General features: G+C 48.8%; 1 pseudogene; it reads left to right on the forward strand.

Moving 5' to 3' along the window:
- Positions 1–899: 899 nt before the first annotated feature.
- LOC101283159 (developmental pluripotency-associated protein 2-like) lies at positions 900–4,994 on the forward strand (annotated as a pseudogene).
- Positions 4,995–20,068: the final 15,074 nt, after the last annotated feature.

Here is a 20,068-nt window from a genome sequence, read left to right on the forward strand (position 1 = left end):
GGTTCCCCAATACCTGCCAGAACAGTGGGACCCATTCTCCCTGAGTGAGTCCTAGGATGGGCCGGGTCATTAGAATTCTAGGGCCCAGGTGTGCAGTTGGTCCAGGGAAGTTAGACCAGCAGTTGTAGGAGGCACGAAGTGTCCAGAGAGGCAACATTTTTTTTTTAAATGTCATTTCTACAAATATATAGACTTCCTTTTATTTTTTTAAATAATTTTATTTTTATACTATTTGGAATACTGTGCATTTTAAATTTATTTATTTATTTATTTATTTATGGCTGTGTTGGGTCTTCGTTTCTGTGCGAGGGCTTTCTCTAGTTGTGGCAAGCGGGGCCCCCTCTTCATCGCTGTGCGCGGACCTCTCACTATCGCGGCCTCTCTTGTTGTGGAGCACAGGCTCCAGACGCGCAGGCTCAGTAGTTGTGGCTCACGGGCCTAGTTGCTCTGCGGCATGTGGGATCCTCCCAGACCAGGGCTCGAACCCGTGTCCCCTGCATTGGCAGGCAGATTCTCAACCACTGCGCCACCAGGGAAGCCCCAGAGAGGCAACTTTTACTCCCTGACAGGTAAGTGGAGGGACTGGTGGGGGAAGGAAACCACTGCGAACCAGCTAAAGTTGCCTATTATTGAGGCATCTTCATCCTTTGACTCAGGATAGCCAGTTCCCAATGTCCCCGGTACCCAGCTCAGCCCCACCCCACCTGTTCACACCTTAAGCGGCATCCAGAGGGGGGGGTCCCTTCTGGGACACCCAGAAACAAGGAAAGGCGTGCCTGGCAGGCTCCTAGCCCCACCCTGACACTGTCACCTCCCAACGCCCCTCTCTGCTCACGGAGGCTCAGACATTGCATTGAAGTGCATGGAGCCAGCTAGCCCGAGGCAGGCAGAGGCCTGACATGATTGCCTGGGCCGGTCGGCAGATCAGTCATCGGTGAGGAAGCGGGGACGACAGGTGACCCCCTCTGACAGCCTCCGGGCTCTCACATTTAAAGACATGATTGTGGCCGCTACGAAAAGCCTTAGACAGGCTTTGGGTGGCATCGAAGGGCCTGATCTGGATCATCCCAGGCTGGGGGAGAGATCTCCGCGCTCCCCCGGCCTCAACAGTAGGAGTCAGAGGCCTTCCTGTGAGCGGATCCCATCTCTCCGCATTCTCGCCTTCCCCCAACCATGGCGGGGGTGGGTGGCTCCAGGGAGAGGAGGGCTCCAGAGTCCGATCTCAGCCAAAACAAAGACCAACCACTGAAATATTAGACATTGCATCCTTTTTTGTTTTTCAGAATCTGAATTTTTATTTTTTTATTAATTAATTTTTATTGCAGTATAGTTGCTTTCCAATGTTGTGTTAGCGTCTACCGCACAGCAAAATGAATCAGCCACACATACATATATCCCCTCCCTTTTGGGTTTCCCTCCCGTTTAGGACACCACAGTGCATTAAGTAGAGTGCCCTGTGTTATACGGTATGTTCCCATCAGTTCTCTATTTTATACGTAGTAGTAATAGTGTATAGTGTCAATCCCAATCTCCCAGCTCCTCCCACCTCACCCTCCCTTCGCCCTTGGTATCCATACATTTGTTTTCTATGTCTGTGTCTCTATTAGACGTTGCATCCTTAAGTACAGGACAGAACAGAGCTGACGCTTGCCTGGATGAAAGCATAAATTTAAATCTTGGGGAAAAACTTGGGAAATAAACTTTCTTTGAAAGCAGTTCAGGGACCTCCCTGGTGGTCCAGTAGTAAAGAATCCGCCTTCCAATGCAGGGGATGCGAGTTGGATCCCTGGTCGGGAAACTAAGATCCCACATGCCTCAGGGCAACAAAGAGCCCGCACCACCGCATCGAGAGGTCCTGCAGGCCTCAGCGAATACCCCACATGCCGCAACTAAGACCCGATGCAGCCAAAAAAATAAAGGAAAAAAAAAAATAAAGCAGTTCAGCCTCACTGTGGCCCAAGCACTGTACTGTCAGCAGAGTCAGGCACACACTTGGCCCTGGAGGATCCCTGTTTGGGTGGGGGGGGGGTGGGGTGGAGACCAGACTTGGGCAGATAATGAACAACAATGTGTGGGCAAGATCTGTGACTGAACCACAACTCAGGGCTGTGTGGAGCCCGGGGGACACGCCTTTCTGCTGGAGGAGAGGTGGGACACTGAGTCAGGGAAGGCTTGTTGGAGGAGATCATGCCTGAATCAAGTGATAAGGGAAGAGTAAGTGTTTGGGAGTCGGGTGGGGGTGATGAGAGCATTCTGGACAGAAGAGACAGAAAGAGCAGAGACCCTAAGGCAGGAAAAGCATTGTGTGTGTGTGTGTGTGTGTGTGTGTGTGTATGAACTGTGTGGCTGGCATATTAAATGAGGAGGGGGTGTTACAAGGGATGAAGGAAGAAGGAGACAGGGCTGCATCAGGAAGACTGTATGTTCCTTGCTAAGGAGTTGCATTTTATTTCATAAAGGATGGGAGTATGCAAAGGCAGGTGAGTGAAATGCCACATGTACTGTTTGGGTCCCTTTTAGTTGCGTATTACAGAAACCCAGTTCCAATCAGCCCTGATCACAACAGGATGCGATCGACTTTCAAAAGTGAAATGTTTTGAGGATAGTGCTACCTTCAGGCAGAGTTGGATCCAGGTGCTCAGACAATGTGGACAAGAACCAGCCTCCCGCTGAAACCGACTAATGTATAATTAAAATAATTTATAATTAAAATTTAAAAATCTATAATTATAATTAAAATTTATTAGTCATTATAATGACTAATTTATAATTAAAATAACACCCAGGTTTCTGTTCTTGGTCTTCTTATTCCTCTCTGTCCTAGGCCATACCTGTTCGATCACATGTTTGCCTAATTAATAAGGAGTAGCGAAGGTCATGGGCCTTGAGCCGCAGCTTTCCAATAAGCATTGCCGTTTATGTGATGTTCTGGGATATCTTCCAGGTCAAGATGACCTGTACAGACTATGTTGACACAGATGCCCCCGGTTCACAGACCACAGGTTCAAAGACACATAGACCACAGCTGATTAAGATGATTAACCCCAGCTCCTTTGTTCTTCGCCTTTAGAAATCCCTAACTCAGAGACCAAGTTGGAGTGGATCTGAGACTTGTCTCCCGTTCCCTTGCTTGGCACCCTGCAACAAAATCCTTGCTTTGTTGCAAACGCCCACCCTCAGTTTGGCTTTCTTTGCTTCGGACACACGAGCCCTTTGCGCGGATTCAGTGCTTTGTCTCTGCTTTCCTTCAGGTGCGTTTCTTTCCCAGGTGGGCACTCCTTCCATGGTGACAAAGGTGGCTGCCGGCAGCCTCAGTCTCCCATTCTGCTGATTCAGTGAGCCAAGCAGAGAAGCCGCTTGCTCCAGAAGTCCTGTGGCTGCTCTCATTGGGGGAGATCGAGTCACAAGCCCATCCCTGAACCAATCACGCTGACTGATTTGCCAGGTTTGAGTCATGCGCCCGCCCCTGCACGCAGCGGGTGGGCAGCCAAGTGGACTTAGGCGAGCTGTGGGGTGGCTTCCCCAAAGTGAAATATGGTCGCTGCGATCAGAAGAGGGGGAAATGGAGCACTGGGCAGCTACGAACAACAGATGTCTAGTTTCATGTTGTATGACTCCATTTATACGAAACGTCCAGAACAGGTAAATCCAGAGACAGAAGGCAGATTGGTGGTTGCCAGGGGCTGGGAGGAGGGGTAACGGGAGTGATGGTGGTTTAATGGGCAGGGGGTTTCCTTTTGATGTGATAAAAATGTTTTGGAACCAAATAGAGGTGGTGTTTGCCCAGCACTGTGAATGTACTAACTGCCACTGAGTTGTTCACTTTATAGTGGTTCATTTTATGTTATGTGAATCCCACCTCAATAAAAAATTGTTTAAAAACCCCAGAAAAATGGCATACCCAAATTACGAGAAGAATTTCTTTCGAGAGGCATTAGATGAAGAAAGTGTGACTCTTACATTGGTTCCAGTTACTGAGGGAATTGTTGAAGACCGTCAAAGGGAACCAGGTGTTTCTTCAACTTCACAAGTCAACCTGGAGGGACCTCCCTGGTGGACCAGTGGGTGAGACTCCACGCTCCCAATGCAGGGGGTCCGGGTTCAATCCCTGGTCAGGGAACTAGATCCCGCACGCACGCCGCAACTAAGAAGAAGTCCGCGTGCCGCAACTAAGAAGTCTGCATGCCGCAACTAAATGATCCCACGGGCCACAACGAAGATCCCATGTGCCACAACTAAGACCGGGCACAGCCAAAATAAATAAATAAACAAAAATATAAAAAAAGAAGTCAGTGTGGAGCCACTGAATACAGATGATCAAGCTCATTCTCCTGAAACAAGCGAAGGGTTCAAGGCTTGCCCCAAATCTAGTTGTAGTAAACCAGTTTATCTCTTGCCGACCATGATGCCTCCAATTAATAAAGTGAGTTGGGACGCCTTATGGAACTGTACCGATGGCCAGAAAATAGGGGTTTATCTGAGACTCCAGAAACATGCTTATCCCAAAAAGAATCAGTATATTCCTCAATCATCACAGGAGTCCAGATTGCAGTCACGTTCAAGGAAACGCGAGATGGTGACCAACAGAACAAGTGTTCGGAAAAGTAGGATGAGGGAGAGCAGGAAAGGACTACTGTGGGTGGAGTGATAACTTCAGCTCAGGAAGCCATGTTGGCAGCATGGTCAAGAATTGCTGCAAGAACGTTCAGCCCAAGGCTGTGAATTCACAGCCCCTTCCCACCTCCGTTGAGTCCCTTCTGCCGCAAGCCTCAGCTGTCCAGTGGTGTGTGGTCCCTGGCAGACCGCTCTTGGCAGACACAGAAGGTTGGGCTCGCCTGCAGTTCCGTGCAGGTCAGGCCTGGGTGCCTGACACTCCCTGGGGGATGATCTCTCTCTTTATGTTCCCTGCCTGCACTTTCCCATCCCCAGACCTAGAAGATAATATGTTATACCCTGAATGTGCTAAGAGGAATAAGAAAATTATGAAAAGATAAATTGCAATGGGGAAGAGGAAGGAACTTGGTTTGGACATACCAGCATCATTGCTTTTAGATGGTCCCTGTCGGGAATTCCCCGGTGGTCCAGTGGTTATGACTCGGTGCTTTCACTGCACAGCCAAAAAAAAAAAAAAAGGAAGTTAAAGAAAAAAAGGGGGGCTTCCCTGGTGGCGCAGTGGTTGAGAGTCCGCCTGCCGATGTAGGGGACACGGGTTCGTGCCCCGGTCCGGGAAGATCCCACATGCCGCAGAGCGGCTGGGCCCGTGAGCCGTGGCCACTGAGCCTGCATGTCCGGAGCCTGTGCTCCGCAACGGGAGAGGCCACGACAGTGAGAGGCCCTCGTACCGCAAAAAAAAAAAAAAGAAAAAAAAGAAAAAAAGGAACATAGATGGTCCATGTCTTAATACAAAATAAAAGGTTACCAGAGGGGAAGGGGGAAGGGTGGGTGAAATCGGCAAAGGGGCGTGATTGTATGGTAATAATGGTAACTAGACTTATTGTGGTCTATTATTTTGTAGTGTACACAAATTTCGAATTACGCTGTTGTACATCTGTAACATAATGTTATATACTAATTTTACCTCAATTAAAAAAATGTTTGTTAGAAACAAACAAACGAACCCCAAACACAGTGGATGTCTACTCTCCAGGCATCCTGGGATGCTTCCTTATTTCACAGAGCCGCCTGGATGGTGCGACTCCTTTCTTTCCTTTTTCCCCTGTTCTTTCCCTTCTTAAATCTCAGAGGGTTTGGGACTTGCAGTGAATTTTAAGCCAGAGGTGATTCTGGGTGTGGCCACCGGCAGAGCCACTGCCCACTGCAGTGGCCCTGGAGACCTGGATGGTTGGTCCAAAAGCTGAGCTCATGTCTTTTCATGAGACCTGGTACAGAGGCCTCTAGTGAGAGGCCAAGGACGTCTTGTTCACCAGCTGTACCTGTTTTCCTCCCCGCTTTGGGTGGTGGACAGGAGCTGTACTCCGTAGGGTACGAGGCTGCAGCTCCAATTGGCCGGGAAGACTTGGATGCCGATTTCCATCATCGCTTGGCCCTGAGGATGCACGGATGATGCCGCTATGAAAGGGCTGGTTTGGGGAAAAGCTATTGGCGCTGGAATTGTAAAGGGGAAAGAGGGTTTTGGCTCATTCTCTGGGCCTTTCCAAATCCTCCATGCTGGGGTTTGGGCAGAGCCCAGAGCTGCCTTGGGGCTCTCCCAGAATGAGCTTGCATTAGCTCCTTCAGGCATGGGAGTTTGAATCCAAACACTCCTCCTTGGGTTGCTCGGCACCAGCTGGCTGTGGCGGGATGAGGCCCTCTGCTCCCTGGCAGGCCTGGCCCTCTGGGCTCATCTGGCACAGGCACGGGGAGCGGTCGCTCTGGCTGAGCTGTGCTCCCTGCTCCTGCCTTGAGCTGTGACGGGCTGATCTCAACCCCAGGGTCTGATCTCAGTGATGCTTCGGGGCTTCTCAGGTCATGGTTTTGGACCCGCCTGGATCACCTGTACCTGGTCATCTGGGGTTTAGCGTCCTGTTTACAATGCAGATCCAGCTGACTGGGTCAGAACCTCTGAGAGGGATTTTACAAACTCCGTTTGGGGATTTGTTCACCAGCTGAAGTTAGAGAGTGACTGGAGGATGGGACTATGTTTTGCTCCCAAAAGCTGAGGATTTCCTACTTGCTTTACCTCCTGCCTGGACGTGCAGGTTAGGAATTCTTGCAGATGCTGGGCTCCAGCAGAAATATTACAGTGGGTCCTGGGGCCATGGGGCCTGAGTTTGAATCCTGACTCCGCTCTGTCACTTTCCAGCTGGGGGACTCCGGACCAACCACCTTGCTTCACTGGTCCCCGGTTTCCTCATCTCTAAAAAGGGGTCCCTCAGGAATTCCCTGGTGGTCCAGTGGTTAGGACTCCGTGTTCTCATTGCTGAGGGCCCGGGTTCGATCCCTGGTGGGGGAACTAATATTCCACAAACCGCACAGTGTAGGCAGAAAGTAAAAAAATAAAAAAACTAAAAAGGCGGCTCTCGAAATTCTTGTCCACCCAGGCCCTCTGAATATGACCTTATTTGGAACCAGGGTCCTTGCCTATGTCATTTGTTAAGGACCCCCAGATGACATCAGCCTGGATTTAGGGTGGACCCTAAGTCTGATGACTGGTGTCCTTGTAAGAAAAGGAGAGGAGGGGACTTCCCTGGTGGTGCAGTGGTTAAGAATCTGCCTGCCAATTCAGGGGACACGGGTTTGAGCCCTGGTCTGGGAAGATCCCACACGCCATGGAGCAACTAAGCCCGTGTGCCACAACTACTGAGCCTGTGTGCTGCAACTACTGAAGCCTGTGCACCCTATAGCACATGCTCCGCAACAAGAGAAGCCACTGCCGTGAGAAGGCCGCGCACCGCAACGAAGAGTAGCCCCCGCTGGCCGCAACTAGAGAAAGCCCGTGCGCAGCAACGAAGACCCAACGCAGCCCCAAAATAAAATTAATTAATTAATTAATTTAAAAAAGAAAGAAAGAAAAGGAGAGGAGGACACACGGAGATATACACAGAGTGGAAAAGGCCATGTGAAGACAAGGCAGAGAGGGGAGTGATGTGGCCATAACCCAGGAAGGCCTGGAGCCCCCAGAGCTGGAGGAAGTCAGAGAGGATTCTCCCCAACAGCCTTCAGAGAGAGCATGGGCTGCCAATACTTGGATTTCCAGCCTCCGGCCTCCTGAACTGTGAGAGAAAGAATTTCTGTTCTTTTAAACCACCCTGTTTATGGTCATTTGTAGTGGGCACCCTAGGAAACAAAAACACTGCCTCAAAGGACAGCCATCACCTAGAACATCTGACACACAGCATACAGAAGGGGCTCAATCACTGTGTAGACGGAACAGCAGAGAGCTCAGTAAATTTTCAGGGAGCAGCCCGTGGCTCTGGAGAGGACCAACCAGTCAAAAGGAGCATGCCCAGTGTGTCCGGGCTGGCCCTGCCGGTACACTGCCTCACTCCACTCCCTCCTGGCTTCCAGAGGCTGGAGCCTGGGCAGGGAGCCGGGAGGGGACAGCACCAAGGAGAGGGCCGGGAAGGGCAGCCCTGGCCCAGGGCGAGGAATGCCCCCGCCCCTCGAATCATGGCATGCGGGCCAGTGGCTGCCTGCTGACATATCACACCCCAGGGGCAAGACAGTGGTGACCTAATGCTGGTGTCAAACACTCAGGGCCCCTCCCAGCACCGCCCTCATGCTTCAACGTTGCCCAGAGGGAGCTGTCCCCACCCCACCCCTGCCCAAGCTTGTGTGCTCTTCCCTCCCTTGCACACACAGCAGGACAAGCAGACTGCCTGAGCCAGGACTCCAGTGGAGGTTTATTATTTGGATGCTTCGGAATGGGCGAGGCGAACAGTTTCCACTTCCCCGAGGGCAGCCGCATCGTAAATCCTGGAATACGCACTGCACATCTGCCACAGCTGCCCGGGGAGCGTGTGATGGGATGAGCTTCGCAGGGACTGTTCCTGGGGCTGGAGTCCCACTCTCTCTCTCACCTCTGTCTATAAAAATCATGGCCTACAGATGGGGAAACTGAGGCCCAGAGCTGCTAAGGACCTGTCATACACCTCCAAGTCAAAGAGCTTCTTGGCAACAGAGCCGGGATTGGAATGGAGAACTTATCTTGGGCAAAGTTTTGTTCTACTTCCTGGACCAGGGTTGTCATCTTCTCGGCCACTGCTGCTAATCTCAGCTCACCCGCTCCTGGGTCCTGGAGGTGCTCCCACGCCCACCCCGCCCCCGAGTCACGGCATGGTGGCTTCTGGGCTCTAGAAACAGCTCTTATTTTCTTGGCCCTCACCTTCTGAAAGTGAGTATATCTTACCTTCAGCAGTGACTTTAGCTCCATGAATTTCCTCCGTGCCCACCCCACCTTCAGAGAGAAAGTTTTCCCGAGGCTCTGGATTGGGGTTCTTGGCCTCTGTATCACCACACGACCGTGAGCAAGGATTTTAGGACAGTCTGTCGAGACCGTGCATCTAGTATGGTGAAGGGTCCCTGAGTATCCGGGACACACGCGGCCCCTAACCTGTGCTCCGTTCCCCAGGAGAGAGCTCCATGCTTCTCTGCTGGTGAGCCAAGTCCAGGTCCTCGCAAGGGCTTTGACAGGCATCTGGAACACCGGGCAGGGCCACTTAGAGCTCCCCAAGGCTTCTGCTTGTTTATTTTACCATCATAACCTGAAGCCAATATTTAAGCATTACCAAGGCAACAGCCGAAATCTCCCAGCCCTTGGCCCCCGGCCAGCCCCACATGGAGGGGACAAGGGTAGGAGGGGAGAAAGGAAAATGAGTCAACCTTCCCCCCACCCCCCCGACCACCTGGGAAAACAGTGACCCAAAAAACAGATCCCAGCTTCTCTTACAGGGTAACTGTTCTTTTCGGGGGGCCTACGACTCGGCGCTTTTCACACAACAGGAAGAGAATAGAGCAAGGCTCTACCCCGATATTTTATTTTGTTTTTGCCATTATGGTTGGAAACGAGAGGTTCTTCCAACATTTATTGAAGCATAATGTGCGTGAGGAAAGTGGACAAGTTATAAAGGTACAATTTTTTTTCTGCAAAGTGAACTCTCCCTTTCACCAGCACCCCAACAAGAGCAGCCCCCCCAAAGGTCCCCTGTCCCCTCGTCACTATACCCCCAGGGTGACCATGATCCTAGCGGATCACAGTTTTGCCTGTTTTTGTACTTCACATAGAGGGAAGTGTACGCTATGTTGCATCTTGGGTTGAAGCCAACAGCATGTTTAGGTTCTAGGAGGTTCCCGTGGCCCTTCTCACCACCATTCCGGGGAAGAGAGAACGCAGAGGAGGAGAAGACACCTTCCCTGTCCCGCAGGCCATGTGGGTGTCAGGAGAGGGACGGAGAGCATGTAGAGAACGGGGCGGGGGTGGTCTGATATTAGAAAGAAGCCGCAGTATCCTTTTCCCTTGTGCTGTGGATCTCGAGTCTCCACCCGACGTGCATGATGGGAGAAAGGAGGGGGCCGCGGGGTCACAACAAAGCCTGCCCAGTGGGTCTCCAGAGCCCCATTCCCAGAAGTCCTCGTGTCTCGTGGCAGGACGCTGGGGGCACCCACATCCTCTTTACTGTCCAGTGAACCTCTCCACTGCAGGGCTGGCTCTGATCGCCTTCGTTCTTATGCCTGGTCGGGGCAGGGCAGGGATAACCCTAACCTGTGTGTCTTGGTGGGGTTGGCAGTCCTGGGCTCAGTACCCCTGTGTAGCCCCTGCTGCCACGCGGATTTCACTCTCTGTCCCGGGATCGAGGAGGGGGTTCTTTTTTTCTGTCTCTCTCTCTCTTTCTTATTCGGGGGTGTCAGCTTGCGGGATTTTAGTTCCCCAGCCAGGGATTGAACCCGGACCCCCTGCAGTGGAAGTGCGGAAGCCTAACCACTGGACCGCCAGGGGAGTCCCGAGGAGGGGTTTATTTTCTGGGTGCTTCACATCCCTCGGGCCAGTGAGTATCTGCAGAGAAGGACCAGTTTTCAACATTTCCAGGCCATCACAGACTGCTGCCTTTGTGAAATACAATAGCCATGACACAGGTGAGAAAAAGAAATGCGAGAAATAAAAGCCATCCAAAGTACAAGCTCCCACTTCTTTTCTTATCCTTAGACTCAATGGTCACAAAATCGCATCTCACAAGATCTAACAGGACAAACCTAACGAGGGGCAAAAGGAACGTAGAAATTTCTGAGTGCTGACGCTCGATTTCTATACTTATTCTGTGGGTTGTGGGCACGCTGTTCGCTGACCGACGCAGGTCTGTGGGCCACACTTGGAGCAGCCTTGCCTTAGACCGCCCTCTGCCCCGCCCTGGGCTGACCTGGAGTGGTCCCTGCTGTTTGCGTCTGCCTGGGGCCCCCTTCCCAGCTCCTTGCAGGTCCCGTCCTCTTCCTATTCCCGTGTATGTTGCTTTAGCGGAAGTAAAAGAGAGAGAAGCCTCTGCCCACCTTGTATGAGCCCCGAGCGCAGAAGCCTTGCTCTTTTCAGTTTCTTACAGATCCTTAGGAATCGCACCTTGTTTCTTTTGGCACCTCGTGGCTTCTCTGCCTTAGATGTGGGACAGGTTTCCTCTGGGGCTGGGTTGGAATACTGCACTGCAGACATGAAGACGGTGCCGCACCCCGATTTCCCTGTGCTTCCCCCTCCCCCAACCCACTGTATCCTGGCAGCCCGATGTCACCCTCCGGGAGATGCTGAGGGCATGGGAAGGGGGTTGCTGGAAGGGGTACGGGGCATCTCTGCCCCTTCCTTGCTTAAGAGTCTCCGTCCTGTGGTTCAATCCTGAGCCCGCACGTCCTGGGCTTTTCCTTGAGGGAACGCTCTCAGGATCCAAGTGGGCTGGCAGCTTCATCCCGGCTGAGGTCACCACCAGGGACGTAGCCACGCCCTCCGCCCACTTCGTCCTCGGTATTCCCGCAGGAGATCCGTGGTCTCGGCTCCTTTCGCTCAGGGGCGTCTCCGAGGTTGCTCATCGTCCGTCACCGTTGCGGAGGGACAGCTTCCCTGTGACCAGCCACGGTGTGACCGGCCCCTCCAGAGGGCAGCCCACGTGACCTCTGTGGCTCTAAGAGCCCCCAGCCTCATCTGGCCAGAGTGTCATGGGTACGTGTGGGATGGTGAGGAGGGAGGAGTGCGTTTTCTACCTGCGATTGGTTTTATTGGGGCTTCTTTTGGGACAGATGGGCTCAGTGAGGACCCAGTAAGCCCAGCCAGAGACACATGCAGAACCAGTGGCACTGGGATTTACGAGCTGTCACCGGTCCTGCTGTGTACAAGCCTTCCTGCCTTTCCCTTTCCTCTCCTCATTTTTCTGCTTTTTTTTCCTTTTAAACCCTGGCTGCATATTTTCTCTAAACCAAACCATCTGTTTACTAGCTTTTCTAAGCAGTAATAAAGACAGCAGAGACCTGAGAGCCCCTTGGGTCCAGGAACCTTCTCTGGCTGTCCCCAGGTGGCCCAAGGAAGGAGTTAAGTGCCCCAGAGTGGGCCCTGGAGGTCGCGTGTCCGGCAGGGTCCTTTCCTTTCTACCTGAAGTTGCCCGTGCAAAGCAGTGTCTCCTTGGAAAGGGGCGGTGTCTGCCTCTCCACTGCCGCCTTTTGCAGTCGATCACAGGACAGTGGGGTCACCTGCCCGCGGCAAGCTGCCTGCTGGATGTGGACGAAGCTGGAGCAGAGGCGCTGGGCAGTGAGGCTGCTGGGCCATCCGGGCTTCCCGGGCGCCAAGTTCTCTCCGAGGGAATGTACTGAGTTACCAGGATGGGTGAGCCCAGGAAAACATTTCGACAACAATGCCGAGCGCCTAGGTGACAGAGGAAAAAAAAAAGAGGAGTCTGTCTGGGAACAGATTTCGGCCCTCACATCCAAGGCATTAGTAATTCAAGCAGCAGTGAGTGTCATATTTACTTGGGAAAGTATGGAAAGTCAAATAACAATGTTCTCTTTACAGCTTTCATCATCGGCTTGCTGGGTTCCCAGTGCAGTCAGCCACCTGATCATAAACAGGGGTGCGCTCTGCCATCTGGCAGCAAGGGTGAGCGTGCTGCTGGCAGCTGGGACCCAGGCCCCTCAGTGCCAGGTGGACTCCACCCCCAGGCCTGGTGTCAGCCGCGCGGCCCCTGGAAGCCCAGAATGTCCCCCCCAGGCACTGTTGTCAGGATGCACCACCGCACACCACTTGGACTAGGAAGCGGCCGGGGATGGCGGTGCTGACAGCACCATGTCTGGCCCAGCAAGCTGGCCGGAGGAAAGATGAAATCTTAGGTCAAAAAACCTCCACTTTTTTGTGTTATGTCATGTCATCATTATTATTTTTTTGGCCGTACGGCACGGCTTTTGGGATCTTAGTTCCCCGACCAGGGATCGAACCCGGGCAGTGAAAGCACTGGGTCCTAACCACTGGACTGCCAGGGAATTCCCTCGTGATATGTTTTTTGTTGGGAGAGAAGGATGGAAAGTGAGAGGGAGGGTGACCAACCATCCCGGTTTATCTGGGACTGAGAGGGTTCCAGGCTACAGGACTTTATGTTCTAAAACTGGGATAAGCCGGTCACCTTGGTGGAGGAGATGTTCACAGCAGGAAAAGGCGCAGGCTTCAACGTCAGCATTCATGGTTTGCCCCTAACTCACTATTTGCAAAATGGGGTAAACTCCCCGGGGTTTATCTATAAAAAGGAGAGACTGACTATTAGGGGAGGAACAAGCTCAGCTCTTTACAGGCAGGGTAGATAACCTGACAGGGAAGGGGGCAGGTCTGGGGACACAGGTGGCCTGTGGGATGGTGAGACCAAGGAGACCTGGAAAAGAGGCTCCTCCCCTCAGCCAGCCCATCACCTCCAGGCAAAATGCGGGCCCTGGGCTGCCAGACATCTGATTTTTTAAAGAATTTTTTGTGAAAATTCCCAAATTCTGAAATGTTGGCTCACAAATTAAGGACATCCTGTATAGGCCGCACAAACACCTCCGGTTGCCAAGTTGGCCTCTGGGCAACCAGTTTGCAACCTCTTCGCTACACAATTTCTAAGTTTCCCGTCAGTTCTAAAGTTCAATGATTTTATTTAACCAGCCAGCCGTCCCCTCAGTTAACCGGAAACGAATCACATGGTTTACTTTGAGTGAGATATATAAGCAGATATATGTGTTACAAAAGCTGATTCCAGGGGGTTCATTCTAAAAAGCGTTTTCTCCAAAGGAGGCATTATGCTTCCAGAAAAATCTCAAGGGAAAGTATTGCAAGCAGCAGTAGTAGCTGTTGGATTGGGCTCTAAAGGAAAGGGTGGAGAAATTCCACCAGTTAGCGTTAAAGTTGGAGATAAAGTTCTACTAGAATGTGGAGGCACCAAAGTCGTTCTAGATGACAAGGATTACTTCTTATTTGGAGATGGTGACGTTCTTGGAAAATATGTGGACTGAAATACTTCACTATTGAAGTGGCAACATGTGAGGGTGCCCATTCCACTGAAGTTCTGAAATCTTTTCATCGTGTAAATAATTTCCATGTTTCTTATAATGAACTAATGATTTTTTTTTTAAAGAGGTTTCTGCAAACTTTCCAAGTTGGTCTACCTCTCCGTTGATTTAGATGCTGTGGATCAATATTGTTAAGATGTCTGTTATAACCTAGATGAACCTGGGGAACAATCTGCTCCGTGAAAGAAGCCTGACACAAAAGGTCACATGTTGTATGATTCCATTGATAGGAAATATCCAGAAGAAGCAAATTCATAGAGACAGAAAGTTGATTAGTGGTTGCCTGGGGGGAAGGAGCGATGGGAATTAACTGCTAATGGGTACAGGGTTTCCTTTTGGGGTGATGAAAACGTGATAGTGGTGATGGTTACACAATGTCGTGAGCATACTAAAAACCACCGAACAGTACACTTTAAAATGGTGAACTTTATGGTATGTAAATTATATCTTAATTTAAAATATACTGTCAAGTTTTTAATTCTCAGATTGGTCTGTAGATTGTCAATCTCAGTCAAAGTTCCAGCAGGCTTTTTTGGGGTAGAACTTGACAAACTGATTCTAGAATTCAAATGGAAGTGCAGTGGACTTAGAATAGCCAAAACAACTTTGCAAATGAAGGGCAAAGGAGGAGGTCTCACACCACCTGATTTTAAGCCTTGTAAAGCTACAGTAATCAAGACAGTGTGGTATTAGCATAAAGACAAATAGATCAATGAAGCAGAATAGAGAGCCCAGAAATAGACCCAAACAAACACGGACAACAGATTTTCAACAAAGGTTCAAAGGCAATTCAATGGAAAAAGGAGAGTCGTTTTAACAAATGCTCTGGAAAAACTGGATATCCATATGCCAAAAAAAAAAAAAAAAAAAAGAAAAGAAGAACCTTGATCCATACCTTGCATCATGTAAAAATATTAACCCCAAACAGACTTAAATGTAAAACTTAAAACTATAAACTTCTAGAAGAAAACACAGGAGAAAACCCTGTAATCTTGGGTTAGGCAAAGATTTCTTAGATATGTCACCAAAAGCACAACCCATAAAATAACAAAAAATTGAGCTTATCCAGATTTAAAAGTTCTATTTTTTTTGAAAGACACTGTTAGAGACTGAAGACAAGCCACAGACTGGTCGAAAATATTTACAAATCATATGTCTGATAAAATATATAAAGAACTTTCAGAAGTTAAGAAAAGAACCCATTAAAAAAGGGGTGAAATATTTGAACAAATAAATAATGCTTATTTTGTTTAATAAGCTTGTATTTTTGGATGGTCAATAAGCCTATGAGAAAATGCTAAAATCATTACTCATTAGGGAAGTGCAAATTAAAACCACTGAGATAATGGCTACACACCTATTAGAATGGCTAAAATTAAAAAGACTGACCATGCCGAGTGATGGAGATGTGGAGCCACTGGAACTCTCATATATTTCTGGTGGGAATGAAAAATAGTACAACCACGTTGGAAGATAGTTTGGCAGTTTTAAAAAAAGTTAAACATACGCCAGCCTTGGGCTTCCCTGGTGGCGCAGTGGTTGAGAGTCCGCCTGCCGATGCAGGGGATGCAGGTTTGTGCCCCGGTCCGGGAGGATCCCACATGCCACGGAGCAGCTGGGCCCGTAAGCCATGGCCACTGAGCCTGCGTGTCTGGAGCCTGTGCTCCGCAGCGGGAGAGGCCACAGCGGTGAGAGGCCCGCGTACCGCAAGAAAGAAAAAAAACAAAAAAAAATACACCAGCCTTATGACCCAGCCATTCGACTCCTAAGAATTTATCCAAAGGAAAAGGAAATATATGTCCATACAAAAACAAACGTTCACAGCAGCATCATTTATAATAATCAAAAACTGGAAACAACCTGGGCCTCCATCAACAGGCGAGTGGATAAATTAATTGTGTATCCGTACAATGAGATATTGCTCAACGATAAAAAAATGAACTAGTGATACATGCAAAAGCATAGATGAATTTCAAAATAATGATGCCTCATGAAGAAAGAAAAAAACCCACACATACTTATATTAATTTGTTAGGGCTGCCATAACAAAGTACCACAGACTGTGTGGCTTAAACAACAGCAATTTATTTTCTCACATCTCTGGAGGCTGGAAGTCTGAGATCATAGCATTGGCAAGTCTGGTTTCTTCCCAGGCTTCTCTCCTTGGCTTATAGATGGACCTCCTTCTGGTGTCCTCACATGGTCATCCCTGTGTGTGTGTTTGTATTCTGATCTCCTCTTCTTATAAGGACACCAGTCATATTGGATTAGGGCCCTCTAATGACCTCATTTTAACTTAATTACCTCTTAAAGACACTATTTCCCAGTTTTCTATTTTACATTTGTTCAATTTTTATGTTTTAATATATTTTTTGAATGGCCGCACCGTGTGGCATGCGGGGTCCTAGTTCCCCAGCCAGGGATGAATCTGCATCCCCTCCAGTGGAAGCATGGAATCTTAACCACTGGACCGCCAGGGAAATCCCCCTGAGGTCATGGTGGTCAGGAGTTCACCATATGAATTTGGGAAGGGGGGTACAATTCATTCCACAAAATACCGTATGATTGTTTTTATGTAAAAGTCTAGAAAATGCAAGCCAATCTATAGTGACAGATCAGTGGCTGCCTGGGGATGGGGGAGCAGAAGCGGTAGGAGGAAGAACTAACAAGGGGCCTGAGGAAACTTTTTGGCATGATGGATATGTTCATTAGCTTGATTGTGGAGGTGTTTCCATGAATGTATACGTATGTCAAAGGTTTTCAAATTGTACACTTTAACTATGTGCTGTGTATTGTGTGTCAGTTATATCTTAATCAAGCTATTTTTTTTAAAAAAAATCAATTTCAGGGGTTTAATTTTCAAAGGCAGTCTCCTCCAAGTGTCCTGGGCTTGGTTTACTTCCAGCTCTGTCCTGTCCACGGCTGTCTACCACAACCCTGATGGTTGAGAGGGTCTCGCCCTGCAGCTCACCCCCTCTCAAGCCATGCTCCACGTCACATGCTTTCCTGCAGCCCACGCTGGCCTTTCCATCCCTCACACAGACCAAGCACCTTCCTCCCCCAGAGAGGATGCTGCCTCCAAAGCCCACATGCTCGCCTCTTCCTCCTGCTCCAGGTCTCAGCGTCAACCTCTGCTTTTGCGATCCCACTCCTGGGCATATATCCGGAGAAAGCCATAATCTGAAAAGATACTTGCACCCCCAGTTCACTGCAGCACTATTTACAATAGCCAGGACATGGCAGCAACCTAAGTGTCCATCGATGGAGGAATGGATAAAGAAGATGTGGTACATACATACAATGGAATATTACTCAGTCATAAAAAAGAACGAAATACTACCATCTGCAGCGACATGGACGGACCTAGAGATTGTCATGCTGAGGGAAGTAAGTCAGACAGACGAAGACAAATATCATATGATATTGCTTATATGTGGGATCTAAAAAAAATGGTACAAATGAACTTGTTTACAAAACACAAAGAGACCCACAGACGTAAAAAACAAATTTATGGTTACCAGGGGGGACTGGGTGGGGATAAATTGGGAGATTGGGATTGACATATACACACTACTATATATAAAATAGATAACTAATAAGGACCTACTGTATAGCACAGGGAACCCTACTCAATACTCTGTAATGACCTATATGGGAATAGAATCTAAAAAAGAGTGGATATATGTTGTATAAATGATTCACTTTGCTGTACAGAAGAAACTAACACAACATTGTAAATCAACTATACTCCAATAAAAATTAATTTAAAATATATAATAATCTCTAGGTCAAACACACAAATAAACCTCTGTCCTTGGCAGAATTATAAAAATGCCCTTCCCCATCCTATGTCCTAAACCCTGGAAGCTGTGAATATGAGGGGACATCACATCACTCCTGCTGTTGTGCGATGTTCTACGACACAGCTGACCTTAAGGTGGGAAGACACGAGACCTTAAAAGCAGAGTGCTTTCTCCAGCTGGTGACAGAAGAAGTCGAGGGCTGCAAGGTACGAGGAAGGCTGGATACTACCGTTGCTTTGAAGATAGAGGGGTCACGTGAGAAGGAATGTGGGTGCCGCAGAGCTGCTGAGAGTAACCAACCCTTTGCTGACACCAGCCAGAAGATAGTACCTCAGTCCTTGCTTTTGTTTTGTTTTGGCTGAACCACGGGGCTCGCAGGATCTTAGTTACCAGACCAGGGATCGAACCCGTGGTGCCTGCAGTGGAAGTGCAGAGTCCTAACTATTTGACCACCAGGGAATTCCCATCTCAGTCCTTGCTATAGACTAAATGTTTGTGTTCCCCCAAATTCAGATGTTGAAACCTAGTCCCCAGTGTGGTGGTGTTTGGAGGTGGGGCCTTAGGGAGGTGATTAGGTCGGGAGGGTGGAGGCCTCAGGGATGGGATTAGTGCCCTTATAAAAGAGACCCCCGAGAGCTCCCTGACCCACTTCTGCCATGTGAGGACACAGCCAGAAGAGAGCTGTCTACGAACAAGGAAGTGGCCTCTCCCAAGACCCTGAATCTGCTGGCACCTTGATCTTGGACTTCCCAGTTTCCAGAACAGTGAGAAGTAGATGTTTGTTGTGTAAGCCGCCCAGTCTATGGTATTCTGTTACAGCAGCTCCAACAGGATAAGACAGAGTCCTATGGCTGCAAGAAACTGGATTCTGTGAACAACTGGAATGTGCTTGGAAGTGGATTCTTTCTGAGAGCTTTCAGGGAAGACCCCAGCCCAGGCGACACCTTGATTTTGGCCGTGTGAGACCCTAAGCATAGAACCCAGGTGAGCCCAACCAGACTTCTGACCTACAGAACTGAGAGCGAATAAATGGGTATTGTTCTAAACTGTTGAATTTGCGGTAACTTGTTATGGCAGCAAAACTAATCTACCTCCTCAGAGGGAATTCCCTGACCATCCTGTCTGAAGCAGCCCACCCCTACCCCCGGCCATCCAACACCTTTGTAACTTTCATTCCTCTGTTACCTTCAAAGAAATAATTTTGTCTGCTTCGTCTGACTCTCTCTGCCACACTACAACTTAGCCCAGGAAGGGAAAGACACTGTCTATTTTGTTCGCCTGTGGATCTGGGGCACCCAGCCCCCAGGCCTGACCTGCAACTGGCCCTTAATTAGTGCTAGTGAGGGGCGGAGGGAGGGATACTTGAGGAGTTGGGGATTAACTGCTACACACTACTATATATAAAATAGATAAGCAACAAGGACCTACTGTACCGCACAGGGAACTATATTCAATATCTTGTAGTAACTTAGAGCAGAAAAGAATCTGAAAAAGAATGCATATATATATGTGTAACTGAATCACTCTGCTGTACACCTGAAACTAACACAACACTGTAAATCAGCTATACCCCATTTAAAAAAATATTAGTGAACGGATGAGCGATCCTTGAAGATGGTGCATCCTAGCTGACCAGGAAAGTCAGATGATCTTCCCTGCTCCCTTCTTTCTAAGGGATGACATTATAACGTGCCAAATCGAATTAGCATATTTCTCAGCAAAAGTTAAAACAAAATGGGATTTTTAAAAAGTATTACCATTAATTTCATCTACAAAGCAGCCAGTTAGCCAACTTTCTTAGCTAAAATTGAAATTTAACCCTGGTACTTGTTTAGAATCTTTCTGGAGAGGTCCAGTGATTCTGTTATTGTTTTGCCAGACATGACTGACCAACTCTTAGATGTAACGTGACTAGGGGTGGAAACAGCCTGGATAGGGGTGGAAACAGCCTGGAAGTTCCTGGAAAGATTAAACATAGAATTTCCATATAATCCAGCAATTCCACTCTTTGGTGTCTACCCAAGAGAAATGAAAACCTATGTGTAAACAAAATTGTGTTCACAAATGTTCATAGCAGCATTACTCATAATAGCCAAAAATTAGAAACAACCCAAACGACCATCGATTGGTGAATGGATAAATAAAATGTGGTATGTCCATGCAATGGAAAATTATTCATACCTAAAAAGAAATGAAGTAATGATGTATGCTACAACATGGATGAACCTTGAAATATTAACTAAAGAAGCCAGATACAAAAAGCAGAA

This window comes from Orcinus orca, chromosome 1 (genome assembly GCF_937001465.1).
Source record: "Orcinus orca chromosome 1, mOrcOrc1.1, whole genome shotgun sequence".
NCBI lineage: Eukaryota > Metazoa > Chordata > Mammalia > Artiodactyla > Delphinidae > Orcinus > Orcinus orca.